This window comes from Limanda limanda, chromosome 8 (genome assembly GCF_963576545.1).
Source record: "Limanda limanda chromosome 8, fLimLim1.1, whole genome shotgun sequence".
NCBI lineage: Eukaryota > Metazoa > Chordata > Actinopteri > Pleuronectiformes > Pleuronectidae > Limanda > Limanda limanda.
Window position 1 is genome coordinate 18,075,393 of NC_083643.1, and position 18,640 is coordinate 18,094,032.

General features: G+C 40.5%; 1 protein-coding gene across 2 annotated transcripts in view; it reads right to left on the reverse strand.

Annotated features, from left to right (window-relative positions):
* LOC133008636 (tumor protein p53-inducible protein 11-like) overlaps positions 1 to 14,711 on the reverse strand; it is a 42,063-nt gene extending 27,352 nt beyond the window's left edge. The window contains exons 1-3 of one of the 2 annotated variants that reach the window (XM_061075881.1): positions 14,579 to 14,711; positions 10,269 to 10,306; positions 9,545 to 9,614 (exon numbers count right to left, since the gene is read on the reverse strand). The gene's annotated coding sequence lies outside the window, so the exon portion shown is untranslated. The remainder of the gene's footprint in view (positions 1 to 9,544; positions 9,615 to 10,268; positions 10,307 to 14,578) is intronic. The other variant, XM_061075880.1, reaches the window with a different exon arrangement.
* Between the last annotated feature and the right edge of the window lie 3,929 nt (positions 14,712 to 18,640).

Consider the following 18,640-nt stretch of genomic DNA (forward strand, 5'->3'; position numbering starts at 1 on the left):
ATAACTCAGCAGGGTAAAGTCTCATACAATGAAGGCACAGGAGGTTTAGTGGAGTCAAACCCAGAAATACCAGATGTCAAAAGCTTGTCGTCCAGGGTAACTGTTCACCAGGACCAATTATACCATCTAATGAAGCGTTCTTTAATGACGCACAACAAGTGCTTATTAGCGGATAAAACTCTGCAAACCCAAATACTTTCCCCTCAGGACTGCTGGGAGATTACAGGAGACTTCTTAACATTTCAGGGGGAACCACAAACACTTCATCACAGAGTTGTGTGGTGCAGTGACAGTGAAAGTGGTTGTGTTACTGCACTTTGTGGATTACAGCAAATTACATTTAGCTTAAACCTGCACTGCTACAATGCTCTACATTTTCACTTGTAGGTCACAATAACACTTATCACTTGCATTACTCTTGAAATGCACTAGCAACAGACACAGTGGTGGTAACTGTGCTTGGCAGAACAACAGAGGAATCATTAAGGTTATGTGGTTGTATGGAATGTACAAGTGCATCTTAATAAGAGCAGTGACAAATATATTATGTATAATAAGTAGATGGCAACTGGTAATGATCAGTAAAAGCAACATTATTAAATCTCAGCAGTGGTTGAACACTGCTGTTTATAAATGGTGGTAAATGTGTTTTTTCTTAATGTGTCTCTGCTGCAAAGAAAAAAAATCAAAAATGGATTATTTCAATTGTATCACATTTGACAACATAATTTGGTGTTCTGTAGCTCCCCGGGAACTCAGTCTCTGCTACCAACAGCTCCATTGATATATGTATAAGCAGCCCACTGTGGGCAGATAAAAAAAAACTGTTTTCCTCACCTTCTGAGGAATGGTTAGAGAAACAAGCTTTGAAAAATCCCTGTACAAAAACCCTGGGGCAACAGGCCCATAGCTTAGGTTAAGAGATTCAAGAAAATAACGAAACAAAAAGACTGTCTGGCTTTCTGACCCATACATCTGGGCCTGTAGGTACATTGTACTGACATACAAGGGTCCAAATTAGCATCCACCACTCACCAAATGCAAGTAAAATTCTTCTTTAGCAAATCAAAATAAATGAGTTTAGTCACCATTGGTGGGTTCCTGTTGTAGACGCACTTCATCAAACTTATTTTTCCACTTCTTTGATTGACTCTTACTGTCGACCATACACATACCTAGCAGCAGGCACTAATCCCTATAAAGTGTGAAGTGATATTTTGATGGTATTTTATCAGTTTTTCTGCTGCTATTATTTCCCGCAGCTGCCCACCACAACAAAACACGCATGCATAGTCTGTATACACTTCACTGTGGGCATTTGTGCAACACGCAAGCAGCTCAGGCAGGCAGACCAACGCCCCAGTTCTATATACTGCTGGATGAGTACTGTGTGTGTGCATGTTTGTGTTTGTGTTTGTAGGGTAATCAATACAACCAATCAACCATCTAATCCAATACTGGTGACTCGCTCTGGCAGGCGTTTAGATAGTTGGAAGGTCTGTTTTTACTCTCACAGGTCCAAGTACTGTGACTAACCCTAATGGCATACACTTATCTGTGGCTGCAGCAACATGCTGGCACTGATCTCACACAACAGGAGAAAATCACTCCCAACAACAAATCCGCAAGCTTTAACTGAGTCACGTTTAAATAGGTGCAGACAGGGCGGAGGGAAAGATGAGATCAAAATCCCAATATAGAGAGACTGGGTGGGACCCATATTTATATAGTGTTTCAATATTCATGGCTTGGTTATACCATATGTCAAACACTCTGTTTCAATAATAAAAAAAACACCATGCATGATTAATAAATGATACAAATTTAAGATTGTTCAATTGAAAATGTTCTTAATCCAACTAGTATTTAGTAATACTCTACACTACCTACAGTTACAGTGTGCCCTTCACCCACAGAAAACACTGAATTATGCAGTTCTAGGGCCAGTGGAGAAGTATTTTAGCCAGTTTCACGTTTACTCGAGCAGACCACAGATATAATTCTAAACCATGTCCCACACTACTGTATATGACCGATATGACTAAGCACTTTGTAACCACGTTTAGATAAGTGCTATACAAATAAAGTTATTATTATATTATGATATAAAAGCATTGTAATTTTGTTTTCAAACTTTCTACTTAATTAATCTAAGCTGTTATTCTAACTTTCCTCCAGGCATTCTTCTATTCGCTGATCTTTATGACGACAGAAGAACTAATCAGGGAGTAGGATAATCTGCTACTACAACTCTACAAATAGAGTAAACATGTTTGTGTTACTAAGGGGAAATCCTCATGGTTGGGGATATTTTTCTTTCTTTCCATATCAGTGAATTAAGTGTTAAAGCAACTGATTGAACAGCCCCAAGACTAAGAACAGCATTGAATGGAAATACAGCCAGTCACAGATTTTTTTAAGTCATACCCTAGTGAACTTGTGAAAGTACCTGCTTCTGATTGTAGATATACTGTCTTAAGAACAAATCAACCAGTTTCAGTTTAACTTTAATTAAACGGTGTTACTTAAAGAGAATACTGATCCATGAGGTGCAACAATATGACAAGTTCACCCTTGCTCAGCCTGCTGGAGTGCTACCTGGTTGCTAGGCAGCCGTGCTGAGTGACGAAGACGACTCACTTGCAGGATCATTCTGCGTCACTAGGGATTACTTCATGTGGAAATAATTGTGAGATAAAAAGGTCAAAAAGAGATCCTTGAAATATCCACCATATTGCCATTTATGGTGTCATTATAAAAATGTTATTCTTTGCCATCTCACCTCCTCCCATGAACATGTGTAATCAAGTCAGGTCATATATTCCAGGGCTCATCATTCTAGCCATGATAGTGGTAATTGATGCACACACACGGAGGTTGGTTCACACAGCAATAAACACACTTCTTTGCTTATAAAGTTCAGATGAGCAGATAAGAGTATTCCACACTAAAAGCCACTAACATCAACATTAGTTTGAAGGTACACGTCAATTCTCAAGTGTTAGGCCAGAAGCTCATAAGACCAAGAACAACTAATTCCATTTTATTAGCATGTAATTTTCCTAATTGGCCTGTGTGGAAAAAACACAATTTGTGTACCTCACACTGCATACAAATTGAAGAAAATATCAAACAATACATGAGAGCAATTACCAGGATATGCCATTTATTTAGTTTAGAAGACACATTGGTTGTAGAGACTTAGGCAAGTAAGCCAGAGATATTTCACAGTTTGTTCTCTGCTTTAATGGATTTAAAGACCGCCGCAGGAACCGTGACATTTAAAAAGCTTTGTGTTCCAAATCTCATTTGTGAAAACACATCTTTCTTTCAGCGAGGCCTAAAAAACTCCTTGATTTACTACTCAAGCCAGTCTTCCTAGATATTATTTCATCCTGTCACTGGTACAACACGCCCACAACACTGCAGGCACTTGCTGTTGTTTTACCACGCCGAGTTTTCTGTCAAATTACTTAAGAATCTGACCAAGCCTTCGATGTATTACACTCATCAATTTTCAAAACTACAGACACAATGAGGTTAGTGCTCAGGCACTGCAGTTTGCTACTCAGCCCTCATTTTGTCTCAATAGAGCAGCCTATTGTTATGCAATTGAAAATGCGTGCAGTGTTTCCCATAGAGACCGTGTCAGTCTGACAGAGTCTAATTTGTCACACCACAGTTTAATAATGATGCAATTTTGTTTTGACACTTCTCATAACACAGAAGAATCTCTAACTTTGTGTTTCAGACCAGTGCTTCACTGTAAAGCTGTGTGCAGCACTATCTGCCCCAATCTCTGTCTCCCTTTATAAGCGGTTGCACATGAGAGCGTGGTGGGTGCATGTTACACGATCACATTGATCTACCCTTATCAAACAGTATTATTGCCCAATAGGCGCTCTTGCTTTTTGCTTTGCTTTGAGTCAGATAACTCAATTTCTGCAGCTAAACAGCAAAAAATTAACTGTTTGGGTTTTATGACTAAAGAAAATAAAATTGACAGTGGGCCCATGACACTGTGTTACACCTGTAAGACCGACTTAACACTTCAATCCTACTAAGAAGGTAACTAGTGGACTGATTACTTCAACATTATACAAATTGTAAAAAAGAAATACATTCAAATTATTTCCGTGCTGAAAGTCTTCTCTCGTGAGATTTATTTCTGTGAGACACCTCGTTTCCAAGCCATAGGCCCCTGTCTGATACAAAGAAACCTCATTTCATCCATTCATCTTTTCCTCAGACTGCCATTCTGTTACCCTGCTCAGATCCGATGACAGAAATACTTGAATCAATGCCCTTTATCAGTAGGCAGATCACCTTACATAAACAGTGCAATACAAACAGCTGCATCCATAGCAGCACAGACACAAACCATTCCTGTTACTATTCAGACTCTGACTTATGTGTCCATCACTCTCCCACACTGTGCAAATAGTAAAGGTTATGAAACATTGACTGTTGTGACCTCGCTCAAATCTCAACCCTCATTTAGTCTAGACTGTCTGCAGAAATTATAAAACAGACTTTAAATGTTAGGAACCTCTAACAGCATGTCATTCAGCACTAATTAGTTTTAATTACAGGGATAGCAGTGGTTATGTATACTTGTGTTGGTGGGCAGCAATAAGTTGTACAAAAATAATCAACTGACAACATAATTTCAGTCATTTCCTTTGAGATGATAACTCTTCTGGGAAATCATATGTTTTTGTTCAGCCTAGAGGTTTACAGAAGCAGTAGACACAGCTCACTTTGCAAGAAGGCAGAGAGACGTAAATAAAGTCTCTGTTTGTTGTATAGCAGCAAAATGTGTTTGTCCTATACAGCTCTGAAATATCTCGTAAGTCTGGCAAGGCATGTTTGTGTGTTTGGAGGCATGCGTGCAAAGCCTCTGATGTTCTCTACGTAAATCACACTTTCTGCCCTAAAAGCATTCCGGCAATTTTATCGACACCTCAAGAAAGCCTTTTACTGACTGATGTCTCTGCTGTGAGGTAGAACCAACTTACATCCAGGAGAAGAAGGTTTCCCTTAAAACATAATCATTACTGCCAGTTTTGTCACTCTCTATATTGTTTAACTCATCCCCACATATACTGAGGCTGTGTCTTGGTAAATGTGAGCGCGCCCCCACACAGCTTGCTAATCAGGTTTGTGTAGAGCACCCAAATGCCATGAGGGCTCAGCTGAGTTTACACAGAAACAAATGAGGGAATCAACCTTAGCCAACAGCAAATCGTTGTCTGCACAGAATGGTTAATGTTCAGGCGTGATGAGGAAGACACCTGGAAAAAGGCAGGATTTGTCTCCTGGACCTGTTAACTTCAGGTTATTCCTTCAGCAAGAGTCTGGTTGTGAGGATTTGAATCAATTAAAAGAAAATGTATCTTTTCAACAGCAAAACGTTTCTCACTTCCCTGCTTCATTAAGGTTAGAAATCATTCAACAGTCAGCCATTGTACAAAATCCACATATAAACAAAAGCAAACATAGAGGTTGGACAATATAGTTTAAAAAATTACTCTTATTGATAATTCATTGTTTGTTTCTATAAAAAAAAGAAACGTTATACTAATATAAAACACTTTAATAATTCAGTTATAGGTTTTTAATTAATGATGCAACTAAGAATTATTTGATACAGATTAATCTATTGATTATTATTGTGACTTTAAAAAAAGCTTTGGTAGACAGACAATTACACAACCAATCCAGTTGGCAAGTTATGTCCTGGAGCTTCTTAATTAAATAAAGGCCAACTATTAGTTCCAAGGTGTCAATTTAAACCTCGCTACCCATTATATATTTTGCTTTTGCTGTAATAAGCTTGACAACATAATATTTCAGAAAAGATTTATAAATTCTAGTGTTGTTTTTGTTCAAGATGCTCTTTTTTAGGGCTACCTCAGCCATTAAGGCTCTGGGAAATCTCGTGTTGTCGTAGTACTGAAGGTTTTGTTTTAGAAAGATGGTCTTCAATTTCATGAATGCGGGGGGAAAATAAGCAACACTATCTATTAAAATGATTTTGTTAAAATGGAAAAGGTGAGCATGGTCTGGAGTTTCTGTGCAGCAATATTGGATTAAATGGTGTTTAAAAATGGCATTGTTTTTCGGTGTTTTCAAAGGTGTCCTTAGGCAAGGAAGCAAACGTGCAAGTGGATCTTGCAACAAAAACCTCCACAGATAATGGATAACTGTTACTGTGTGTTTCCCATATACTCAGATTCTTTAACTATCTATCTGTGTATCTGTTGTGAATGGTCAGTGAGTACAGTCCGGGCCCACGCACTCAGCACGCTGGGCACAACGCCTCCAAGACCTGCATGCCGGGCACAGGAACGTGCACAGCTAAAGTACAGACTGCCAATGCAATGTTCTTCCTGCCTGCCGAGGAAACACTCAGCAAGGAGGGACTGAGCAAATTAAGGCACCGTGCACGGTTCTACAAACACAATGGCACAAATACAGGATCATAGATCTTTTACCTTATGAGAAGCATTCAACATTTTGTCAATTTTATAATGAAACTGTGGTTGCCCACAGCCACAAAACATTTTACGCTCTTTGGACACATGCAGCTTATTGGTCCACTCTCTTCATGTCTCTGCTACCATCTGATGTGACAAACACTCATTTCATCACTGCAGGATCAGACTGCAGTTATTTAAAATAAACAATAATAGTATTGTAAAAATTAAGTTATTTAAAGAGCAAGGGCACTACCGCTAATAAGTTACGATAAACCAAAAGACGTTTGGGCCGACAAAAAAGATAAACCTACGTTAGGCTGGTGGGCAAGTTATGTAGTCATGTGTTCCTACACGCTGTGTAACACAAGTAGCACAGGCTAATGTGGCAACCCTACTTCCGGGCTAAATTAGGGTTTTACCCTGGGCTTCAATCATTTAACTCAACAGTGGGGTTGGGTTGTTAGCATGCATTTGCATTAATTTGCATTAAATATGCTTGATCCTTCAGGAAGTGTGATTTATTACTATTCTATTTGTCCAATAATAGAAACATTTTCGCAGTCAAAAACTTGAAATCCACAGTCATGTGAGTATCAATCAATCGGTCATCAATCAAATTTTATTTGTATAGCCCTATAATCACAAATCACAATTTGTCTCACAGGGCTTTAACAAGGGGTGACATCCTCTGCCCTTAAGTATATGGAGAATGATGGAGGTATGAGGGATGTTTAGTGTTGGTACCAGCAGCAAGTGTTACTCTTTACAGCACACCAGGTGTGAAAGTGCAGAAAACAGGAGCTGTGGTATGCGAGTCTGAATTTTATTAGTAACATAAGCCATGTTCAGACATGACAAACGGAATTGGCTCCAGAATCTACCTGTAGACTGCCTTTCACACATGCACAATACAGTGGGAGGTTCTCTGCACAGACGCGTTCACAACAGCATCAAATCCTCCGCATTATTCAGCCGAGAGATAGACAGCCGTGTGCGACGGACAGAGGCAGGAAGTGACGAATTAACTCCGCTGCTGAGAGCATGTGATCATGTCTTTGTGTATGACATCACTTTTTCACCAAGTGCCATCAGTCCCCCAACTCCACTGAATCCAGTGGGGGATCCCCCGTTGCTAACTCTTATATACTTAGGGCGCAAGCTTTGCTAATGAGGGCCGCACTTCATAATGCATGTCGACCAATAAACTGTACGTTGTGCTAAAAATCTAGAACCAAGGAATGCTTTAAAACGGTCAAATGTCACAATTCTGTACTACATAGTTCCCATTTTTCTCACATGTTTTCAGTAAGCACCTACTGACATGAATAGCATGTTAAGAATAAATTAACAGATTTTGGTTTAAACGGTCTTTAAACACCGTGCTGCCATCCACAACATACTGCTCCCCCCCACACACACAATGAAACCCCCACACACACGAAAGATCACCATCGCTATTTCATTCAGCTATATACTGTGTACTGTATGTGGATGAAAGACAATAAAGTTGACCTGATATGATCTCATATTGCAGTCTACCATCAGCCCTATAAGAATTCATATGCAGATAACGATACATATAGTTAAATCGTTACTCACATCTTTTCTCAACTCTGTGAATTGGGGCCATATCTTTGTGGATGTCGTAGCAGCAGCTGTTACCTCCCTGTGTTTTCATGATCTTTTTACCATATGGTGTGCCACAGGCAAAAGCTTCTTTCACCATCTGAGTTCGGCGTATGTTGTAATCAATCAGCTGTACTATTGTGGCTCTCATCTGTCGATTGGTCGTACTGTTTGACAGGTAGAAGAGGCGAGTGGTGTTTTGAGTCTGTTGTACTGTTTTCTGGTGCATGTCAGACTCTTCAAAGCCCTATGAGACCCTTCTCTGAGGTACATGGTTTGTAAGCAATTTGGCCAACTGTGTTCAGCTTACATTACCTTCTGAGACAGTTTAAAGTTTAATGTCCCTCCTCTCTGTTTTCACTGTTGCTGTTTGGAGCTCAGCTGTTTTTTTTTCTATCATTCACAATAAGATTTGTTTTCAGCCAGAAAGACTGCTTATAAATTGCTTATCACGGGTTCCAATGTGTTTGTGCCCAACACAGACTTGTGTTCCAGCTGCTCCTTGGCTCAGTGACTGTATTAACACTAATGCTGAAACGTTTACTGTAGCTGAACGTCCATGGTTAAGTGCTGTGTGTTTTTAGCATTCAGTTGTTTCTAGCGCTCTCCCTTGCAAAGACAGTAACTGAACCAAGAACCGTCTTGCTGTAAGGAAATAATGTTTCATAATAGACCAAGAGACTTTTCACCCTTCTCACGACAAAAAAATATATCTCTCTCTCAATCACAGAAACAAGCTCTGAAGGTACAGACTGCTTTGACAGTGAGCCCCCTTTTACTACTTTTCTCACCAAATCAGTGGATTTCTGTTCCAGTCACAGATAATCTACTTTAATGAAGCAACCTCTAGATTGACTGGAACGGGAAGTGATCCATGACGCACTAAAGAACACGCAGTAGAGCAGCAAAAGTAGCAGCAGTTCAGTGGGATCCAAATGATCAGTGATGAGCTGCTGCTAGGTTTCAAAATCGAAGTGTAATCAGTGAGTCAATGAACAGGACAGAACGACAACAGGATGAGGAAACCATATGGCTCTGAGTTGATGGGGTAAATCTATGACGAGACAAGGCTGCCACCTAAATTTTAACACTTAACATCTTAGATATTCACATTTCTAACCAATGGGGTCAGTTAACCCGACGTATAATGCATGCATTATACGTTATGCTGAGGAGGAATGAAAGGAGACTTTGTCCAAATGGCAAATGGAGAGAATGTGAAACCATAAAAAAAAAAGGTTCCGTGCATGCAATCAGAGAAGCAGTCAAAATAATCACAATGCTCCACTGTGAGAATGAATACATACAGACTCCTCACAACCAGTCTCCACAGCAGAGCTTGTTCACCAGCTGACCAGCACAGCCTGGTATATTCCTCATTTCCAGTGACTGCAGGCCTTTTCCCACACACTTTTAAATGTCTAACTTTGACTTACTTAATTTGGGTCCGTCAATTGATGATGCTCCTGCTTTTCCAAAGATCCTGCGACGTCCTCTGAAGTTCACCTGTCAAATGAAAATCAAATAATAACATATTTTGAAATGAAAAACACAAACGTATGGTCTGAAATCTCTTGGAAGAATAAACCAGAGATTGTTTGAGGAAATAAAAGTGGATGGGAGCAAGTCCAAGGAAAGAAGGCAGCAGATGTTTGAAGCATTGCAATTGGAAGGAAAGAGTTTATCAAAGAGGATGAATCCTAGATAACATTTTTGAGTGAAATGACTTGCCCAATATACACAGACATTTTCCACAATGTTGTCCCACCACTCAACATTGGAATTGCTTTTCTGTCAGTTCCCCAGATACAATCAATGAGTTGAGCTGCTTCTGCTGCCATAAAACAGCAAGGTCTGAAAAGCAGCATATGGTCTTAGCTTCTCTAATCTTGCCCACTGGAAATAAACACTAGCGTGTGTGCTGTGGGGTCGTCATTAAGGCCTAAAGCTACACCCTTGTCACACTAGCAAGTAGGAAATTAAAAGCAAAGATGCCAAGAAGAAAACCATCCTCCATGGCAGAACAATATTGCTGGTCCTTAGAGACAGACCAAAGGTCGGCGAGTGCTGGAAGATTAAACTAAATATAGCTGACCACCATCTTGCTTAGCTAAAACATATTTGTTTCTATTCTTAGACTCAATCTAAAGCAATACTCACCAAATCAATACAAGAAGAAGATTCCTACTGTAGTGAGTCTTGGGGAAAAAAACATATCCATTATTAAATTATCGTATATAAATAAACAAGAAAGTCTTGTGGCAAAGATGCTCATCAGCTACTCACAGTGTTACTGTGTCTGATCTGTCAGGAACAAGTGCCCCAGGCAGTGAACATACTACCCTCACAATACAAAGGCCTGCAAGTGTACATTGGCAGAGTTGAAATATAAAGTCAACATAAAATTATATCGCTCACAGTTTGTTGTGCCATTGGTGGGCTCGGTTTTTAGCTCTAATAAAACACAGGGAAGTTAAAACAAACAGTAGGTCACCATCTGCTTGGCTAGCCAGCATGCAGCATGCCAGGAGTGTGGGAAAGACCTGTGGGGATTCCCAGAGCTGTACCCAGTGCTAGTCTTTGCTTCAGTGGCTCTTCACAAAAACCACAAAAAACCATCTTCATGTACTACTGTTTAACTCTCCAAGGATCATACCAGCCTCACAGTCCAGCTCCACTGAGAACAGATCAAGTCTCCATCCATTTTCACTCCGTTTGGTAGTAAATATAGTTCAGTTCCCACCAATAAAACCCAGCAGTGATTGTGAATGCTTTGAATAAGGAGGCCATAATATAGTGTAATATTTAAAGTGCACTTGTATGACGGTGTTACTAATGTAAATGTGAAACATACAGCAGTGCTGTTGTTCAGCCTGAGGACCATTAGTAAGAAGAGTTTGCAGAAAAGGTTAAAAGAGTCTCTGACTGTTGGCTGGCAGCACGATATCCCGCAGCCACAATCGTTAAAAGCGTAAAAAAAAGGTTATCAGGTCAGATCTGACCCATTTAACAGAGCCACTTTTTTATTCTGACAGTGAAGTGTTACTGTATTAACTCTGTGAAAATACCTCATGTTTTTATCATGCTTGCTTTGAATAAGATGACAGTGATGCTGTTGAGCACATACACAAGAAGGGAAAATTGCTGATGCTGCTTCAGTGCAGCCACTTTTACAGATGTTCAGATACTGATACCACCCTCAGACGTGCCTCAGATACTGATGAAAATTCCGGGCATTGACGAGTAGGCAAATCTATCTACTGAACCAATACCACATCTTTAAAGTACATTGGTCTTATCATCACTACTTATTCACTCCTCGATAACAGCAGTTGCCCTGTACCGCCACTGGCAACTAATGTTTTTAGTGGCGTTTTTTCAGTAGTGTAGCAGACGCCAGAGCTAGCTAAAATGTAGACAATTTGACAATAATTCAGACAGATAGATAATATAATAAGTTCTATGGCATTAATTCTGCTTATGAATTTGTTTTTCAGCTTGGATGTACCCTAAGCCAGGCCATACAGCAATGATGGCAATCATCACTTCCATACAGAGTTTGTAGCATACAGCTTTTATGTATGTAATTACAAAATATGTAATGTAAGTTTCGTACTTAAAATTGGGTCATAGTCCGGGTAGATGGTACTGAAACATCTCTAGCCACTATCTTCAACAGACATCCACTGTTGCCTTGTTGCCTCCCTCATGTTATTGGCCGACTCAAGCCTGCACCTTGGGCCTGGTCTTTGTTGTGTGTTGGAGTGCTGGTACCATTACAAACATTAGCAAGCTCATGTACATTAGGCAGTTGTGTCATTTTGAAGGGAAAATTACAACGGTCTCTTCTTCCCTGTAAACAAATTGGGCAGGTGGGGGTGGTAAAATTAGTTAAACGTACATGTCAGCCATCCGGTCATCTAACCTCACAGGAAATGGGACTGAGACTTTCCCTGCGGACTGGTGAACAGTACAGCTACAGCTCAGTTCACAACACCAACACCTTGAGTGTTCATGAGAGCGCTGCATTATTGCTGAACTGCACTTTAGACAAGTCTTGACATGTCGAACACTAACCTGAATTATTAGGTGTTGAGAACACTCTCACACCAAGGGCTTCATGCCTCTTGAGAGCAGCCATGACCTACTCCACCAACTGTCCTCACTACCTTTACAGTGGGTTCATTTTGATAGATAGACAAAATGTTGCTTTAAAGTTCAATGGAGAGGAAAGGTACAAATGAAACAAACGTCTTTCATTTTCATACAAACACTACAGCTCACTGGCCAGCTTGTTTTGTTGGTCACGGTTTAGGGCATTTTTGTCTTTTCCAGTTAGTTTGAAATGGGCATTTATGTCTTTTCCAGTTCATTTGAAATGGGCTATTAAGAATGTGCAGGAAAAAAAAAAATCAAGAAAAAAGTGAATGGGGGAAATAGATCCTTGAGGCAATAACCCAGTGAAAGTTTGCAGTAATATGTCTGATGAAATGTCTACTGCTGCGGTTAGACAGTCTTGGAAATGTCAAACAGAGACAATGGTTAAAGGAACCTCCAGCATCATTTTGCTCTTCTGTGTGGAAGCATTATGGCAAATGTGTGCAAGCACCGTGCAACATCTGTGGGTAATTCTAGCAGCGATGCTTCCAATACGGTGAACCATTAAAGTAGTAATCACCCAGATGTGTCTGTCCTCCCATTCATAAGCAAAAGCCATGCAGCCATACTGCACTTCATGATGATGACTACCGTCTATGTGGCCATGTTTATAGGAAAAACAAAGCTGCGGGTTTTGTTTGCCCTTATAAGCAAATCTATTCCGCTAATTTAGATTTGACAATGATGAATCGTTTATCCCATACACCGAGGAGGTTTCGGTTTCACCTGTGTCTGTTTGTTTCCCTCTTTACTTGTATGTCAGCAGGAATATGCAAATGTTACCAAACCTCCAGGGGCCTGTGCTACGAAGCAGGATTTGCAGTTATTGGGGTAACTTCAGGTTTACTTCAGGGTTTTTAGTCCTACGAAGCTTGTTCACTTCTTATCGGGGTAAATCACCATGGTAACTTAAGCTGAACGGCCAAAGATAGTTATATATTTTGTATCCTTCCCTTTAAAATAGGTTTATCCTATGAAATTAAATATTTATTCAGAATGGGTGATAAAGAGTTAACAGATTTACCTTGTGACGTCCCCATTCCGCCCTCCCTCCCTCCCTCCTCTCTCTCTGAGACTTGCGGAATTAGACCTCACCAAAATGACACTACACTGTGGTGCGGCACACACTCTCCTTAAAGGGAAGCATTAGGGATGTTTCAAACAATGTCTAGTTTGTTAAGTCCCTCCTCGCCGCTAACACATCCACTCCATCTCAATCACTCTCTGTTTCCAGATGCACCAGACGCATCCTGTCACCTAACAAAGGCCCACAGTCACATTCCGTGCACCATGGCGAATTAAAATAGGTCCATATGTTTTTATTGACTGGTGATTGCAAATGTTTCCACAACAGTGGGGCCTCAGAGTCAGTGCAGACAGGTTGAACTAAAGCTCATTATAGGAGGCTACATCATGTTATTAATCACAAATGCAGCTCTAGTTGAGGCATAACAAGGAGGATTTCATATTCAATTCCTGCCAATAGATCCCCTTCACTTAAATCTTACACGCTGGACTTTTAGAATTGTTGTTTGGCCTTGTTGGAGGTATGAGCACACACAGTTGTTAAGTTGTTTACCTATTACTTCTGCCAAGGAGGTTGTGTTTACCTCGGCCAAGCTGTTGGATTACACTTTCATCCGTGTTTGTTTGTTCGGGAGCAAGATTACCCAAATTTACTGGACAAATTCCTACGAAACTTGTTGAAAGGATGAGGAAGCGGTGACGAAAGAACCCATTCCATTTTGGTGCGGCTGCGGATCAAGAAAATGTCCCTTCACTTTCTTTAACACTGTGAGACGGGGCGTTTTTTCATAATTTATTAGTTTTCTCTGAGAATAATCGATGGAACTTGATTTTTAAAAAGCGACCTGAAGGGGAGTGGTATTTATGAAGGTGGACAACTTAGTGAAGATCCAAATAAAAATCCAGATCTGGTGATCTTAAATATGCTTTCACCAGGGGGCTGTTTGGCCCCAGTGGAGGAATGTGCCATTCTAGTTTAGCCTGATAAATGAAAAACAATCATTACCCAACCTTACTTATTAAGCAAATAACTTACTAATGGTACTTTAGGTGGAAAATAAATGAATAGGAAACGATTCTTTTAAAAGAACAAACAATAACCTCATGTGTGGTGTTTTCCTTTCAAACATGTTTACGGAGTTGTTTTTCTTTCGCGTTATATTTGACACACACGTCACCGAACTCTCTCCCAACACGCACACGCAAAACATGGCTGCAGGCGCGACAGAGTCAGACAGGAGTTGGTGGAACACGCAGGAACAAAAAGCACAAGGTGCGAAACTCACAGCGGGAGCGGGCTGGTGTTCGGAGTTCGTCTCACAGAGGAAGGTCCGCTGCTGGAGAGGAGAGTGTTCCGAGAGGAGGGTGTCTCATCACAGCGCTGAGAGAGAGGGAGAGAGAGAGAGAGAGGGAGGGGGAGAGAGAGAGCGAGGGAGAGAGGGAATCACTACTAAACCAGGAGCTGCCGCTGACAACAACCGGAGGCGGGGGGGGGGGGGGTGAGGGAGAGAGAGAGAGGGAGGGAGAGAGGGAGAGAGAGAGGGAGAGAGAGAGAGAGAAATGCCGAGTGTACCGTAAACACCCGAGAGAGCACACACACAACTTCCTTTACCGTAATATGTGAACTACAAGCGCGCCGTAAATGTGGTCCACATCTGCTATAAAAACCTCATGAAACAATGGGTCACTGTTAGTCAGTGGTTCAATATCCTATAGCTGTTCACGTCTTATAGGAAGCAAACAAACAGTCTATTTGTAGGGTGGTGACCTCACTTATTATCTTGACCACCTGACAAGTTGCACGTCAAACGTCAACATAACATTAAATCTTGATGAACACGTTACGAAATTAATTGACAGATTACTCGTGAATCTGTGAATTAGTTTTGTGCGACCGCACCAGACCACTGAATCTGATCAAACATTTGTTTGAAAGGTGATGACAGGTGATGGACATTTTGTGATGTGCACAATAAACGTGATGAACACAGAAATGCATATATTGTTGTATGAAATTGAGCTGTAGATTCAAACATGTTACATAAGGATTTGATAATCAATTTTTTAAAGGATCTTATTCCTATCTGTTTCAATGCAAAAATCAATCACTGAATTTTTTTGCAGTTGTGGTTTAGGATTAGAGTGGCAATTAACCTGAAGATCGGTGGTTTGATTCCCAGCTCCTCCAATCTGCATGTCAAAGTGTCCTTGGGAAAGACACCGAACCCGACATTACCGCGAATGACATTCCTGTAAAGAAGAGCCCTTCTGGAAGCACAGCATGGATGTGACTATGATTTGTGTGCTGAATAAAGGCTCCTTTATACTTCTCCGTTTAAGAAAAAACGGACAGATAAGACCGCCCTATCCGTCGTGGAACGCCCTCTCCGAGCGCCTCGGACATCTTTTCGTGCACCTCTGATTTTTCTAACTGTCCGTGTATATTTCGGAGACCCCACGGACAGCCCTTGCCTGTGATTGGTCCGCTGACGACATAATTTCCCTACGACGTCATTTCCGGATTTCACATTTCCAGACCTCAAACCTTCTGCTTCACAATAAACACAAACACAACTACGATTCTACGATTAATGTGACGTGTGTGTTAAGCCAGCGGAGTGGTCCGGCTGACGGTGGCTGGTAGAGTACTGACGGCATGTGTCCGCGGTCACATACGGTTATAACAAGCTTTCAAAACGGCGCTAGCGGGCTAGCCACCATGCTAACTGCGGTGGTAACAGTGCAAAAACCCGCCCTCATGACTTTAATTCCACTTCTATCATAACACTGTTTCTACAATACAGTCAGGTTAGAAGCAAACACTGGGTAGTAGTTAGTGTCGGGAGTCCCTGCTGACTGTGTGTGGAAGCCTGGGTTGAAGCTAGCTGGGAGGGGAGCTAGCTAGCTCCGTATAGCTTCAAGCTACACGGAGCTTCAAGCTGTGGAATCAGCAACACAGTTCGGTAACAAGACCGGGGAACCGCTGCGCTAAGAAACGATTACATCAGCATTTTGACCTGCTGGGTGTCAATTTATTTTATTTAGTTGCCATCGTAGCCTACACTGTGTGCAAGTGGGGAGTAAGTAAATAAACAGAGTGGACTTCTTCTGATTACTCGTGAGGTAGGCTTCTCCAAGCTTGTCTTCCGTTGCGCCACCTACTGTTCTGGCGGTGAATTGTTTTCAACACGGAGAAGTAAAAATTAAAAAGTGTCCGTCCGATCTGTCCATTCGTCCGTCCGTAACGGATTACGGAGTAGCATAATGGAGCCTTAAGGCTTTTTGAGTTATTATTCAGAGGAAATGCATTGAATGTGTCATTCCCTCCAAAAATATACAGTGAACCTAAGATACCAAATATCCTGTGGGTGCCTATATGAATATGTTCCTATATATAGATTTTTCATATACTCTAATGAGGCTCATTGACATACTGTTCATATCATTCTTCCTTTCAGAAAAACATGAATAATTCAGGAAATCAGCTGCCTCTGAAGTATCTGTCTAGTACTTCAACGTAAAGTCTTCTTTTCATATTAAAGAACGGGTTCAGCTCAACAGCCTTTTATTCCCACATTTTGTCTTCAGAAGAGAAAAGAGCCAGGTTTTTCATTTTTGATTGCCTTTGTAACAGCATCAAGTTTATTCATAAAGGGGCTAATAAAACCAGCTCCTCAGCTCAGAACAGAGTTTGGAAGCACCTCTGAGGGAATGCTGTCAGAGGCAGAATGAAAGGGGGAGGGGGAGGAGCAGCACCTGGAGGTTGGTGACAAGATGGAGTAGAGGATATCTGCATACATTTCTCCAGAAGAAACATCACACAGGTGACTTCACATTGCAGGTAGAGGTCAACCAAATCATATTTGGCTTTTCAATTTCGTGTACATACATACATATTTTTTTATATCTGTGTCATGCCAATGCATTTGGCATGACACAAAAGTCGTCCCTAATTTACAAAAACATACATCTTCTTCTGGTATCCCATTTACAAAACATGTAGAAAAAAGAAAAAGAGAAGATACACACAATCTAAGGCAATTCCAGACGAACCTAAGCTTTGCAGAACATATCTGCATACATATCGATTTGCTCTTCTCCCAGGCTTTCTCCAGAGAAATGTCTAATTAACAGTCACACAGTCTTTGCACATCATCCATATTAACCAAATCATTTGTATTTATCAGCATTCACAATAAAAAACACAGAGACAAAGAACAAATCAAATTTTCTACATCATTTAGACAACACATTAAATAAAATCCCTTTTTTGTCGTATATTCGTACGGTCCATATATACAGACACACTTCTGATTTGTACTTAACCAAAACTGAAATTCTCGTAGCTCTGTGCTAAGTTTCGAGTGAAGATTGAGTAAAACTGTAATGAGGGGGTTCACTGAAGGGACACTGAGGTGTTATATACTTTCTACGACTGTTGCTTATGTGCAGGAAACTATCATCAGTGCAGGTTTTGAAAAGCCTGTAAAGAAGGATTTCTGGAAAATGTGGCTGTGACATTAATAGAAGTAAAATGCATTTCAACATTATATTGTAATGCTTTTAACTGTTACAATTTTTTTTACTGATATTGATGCACATCCGGCTCAGTTAAAAAGACTTAAGATGATGACTCGGGGACAATTGCATTAAGAGCAGTCTAATCATTAATGATTCAAGCAGTGAATCACACCAAAATTCCAGAGGAAAGAATCTATGAAAGAACAGATTTACTGACGTTAAACAGACTCAACAGGGTGAGCTGTGAATATGTGTGATGTAGATAAAGTCCTCTGTATTCCACGATGTCCACTTCCAGCAATTGTTTACATTCAGTCTGAAAGCGACTATACTTGCACAATATAACAAGATTCTCTCTTTTTGAGAAATCATGTGCCAGGACCTTTCTTTTGAAAAGCGACAACCTATTTAATTCCTCCTTCTCAGTGATGCAGGGTTGATGATTCAATGTCTTGATTACAGGTAATGGCCAGATCCATCACTTCCGACTGCTCAATATAACTTCTCGACCATGATCTTGTTTTGTTGGACGTAAATGTTTTTGTTATTTAAATTACTATCACTTACTTGAAATGTGGCAGTCACTTTAAACAGCTCCCTCATACAAACTTCAAACTCAATACATACTTAAGTGGTTAATTTATGTAAGGGGCTAAAGTACCATTAAAGATATTCAAGGACAATTCAAATTTAGAGGATATTTTGTCATTTGTATTAATTTCCAGGTTGAGTCCATGTTTGAGAAAGCTCTCTCTAATGTTCCAGGGTTTGCAGGAATATGGGGGAACCCTGAGAGAAGTGTGTTCTTGTTAATTAATGATCGCAGT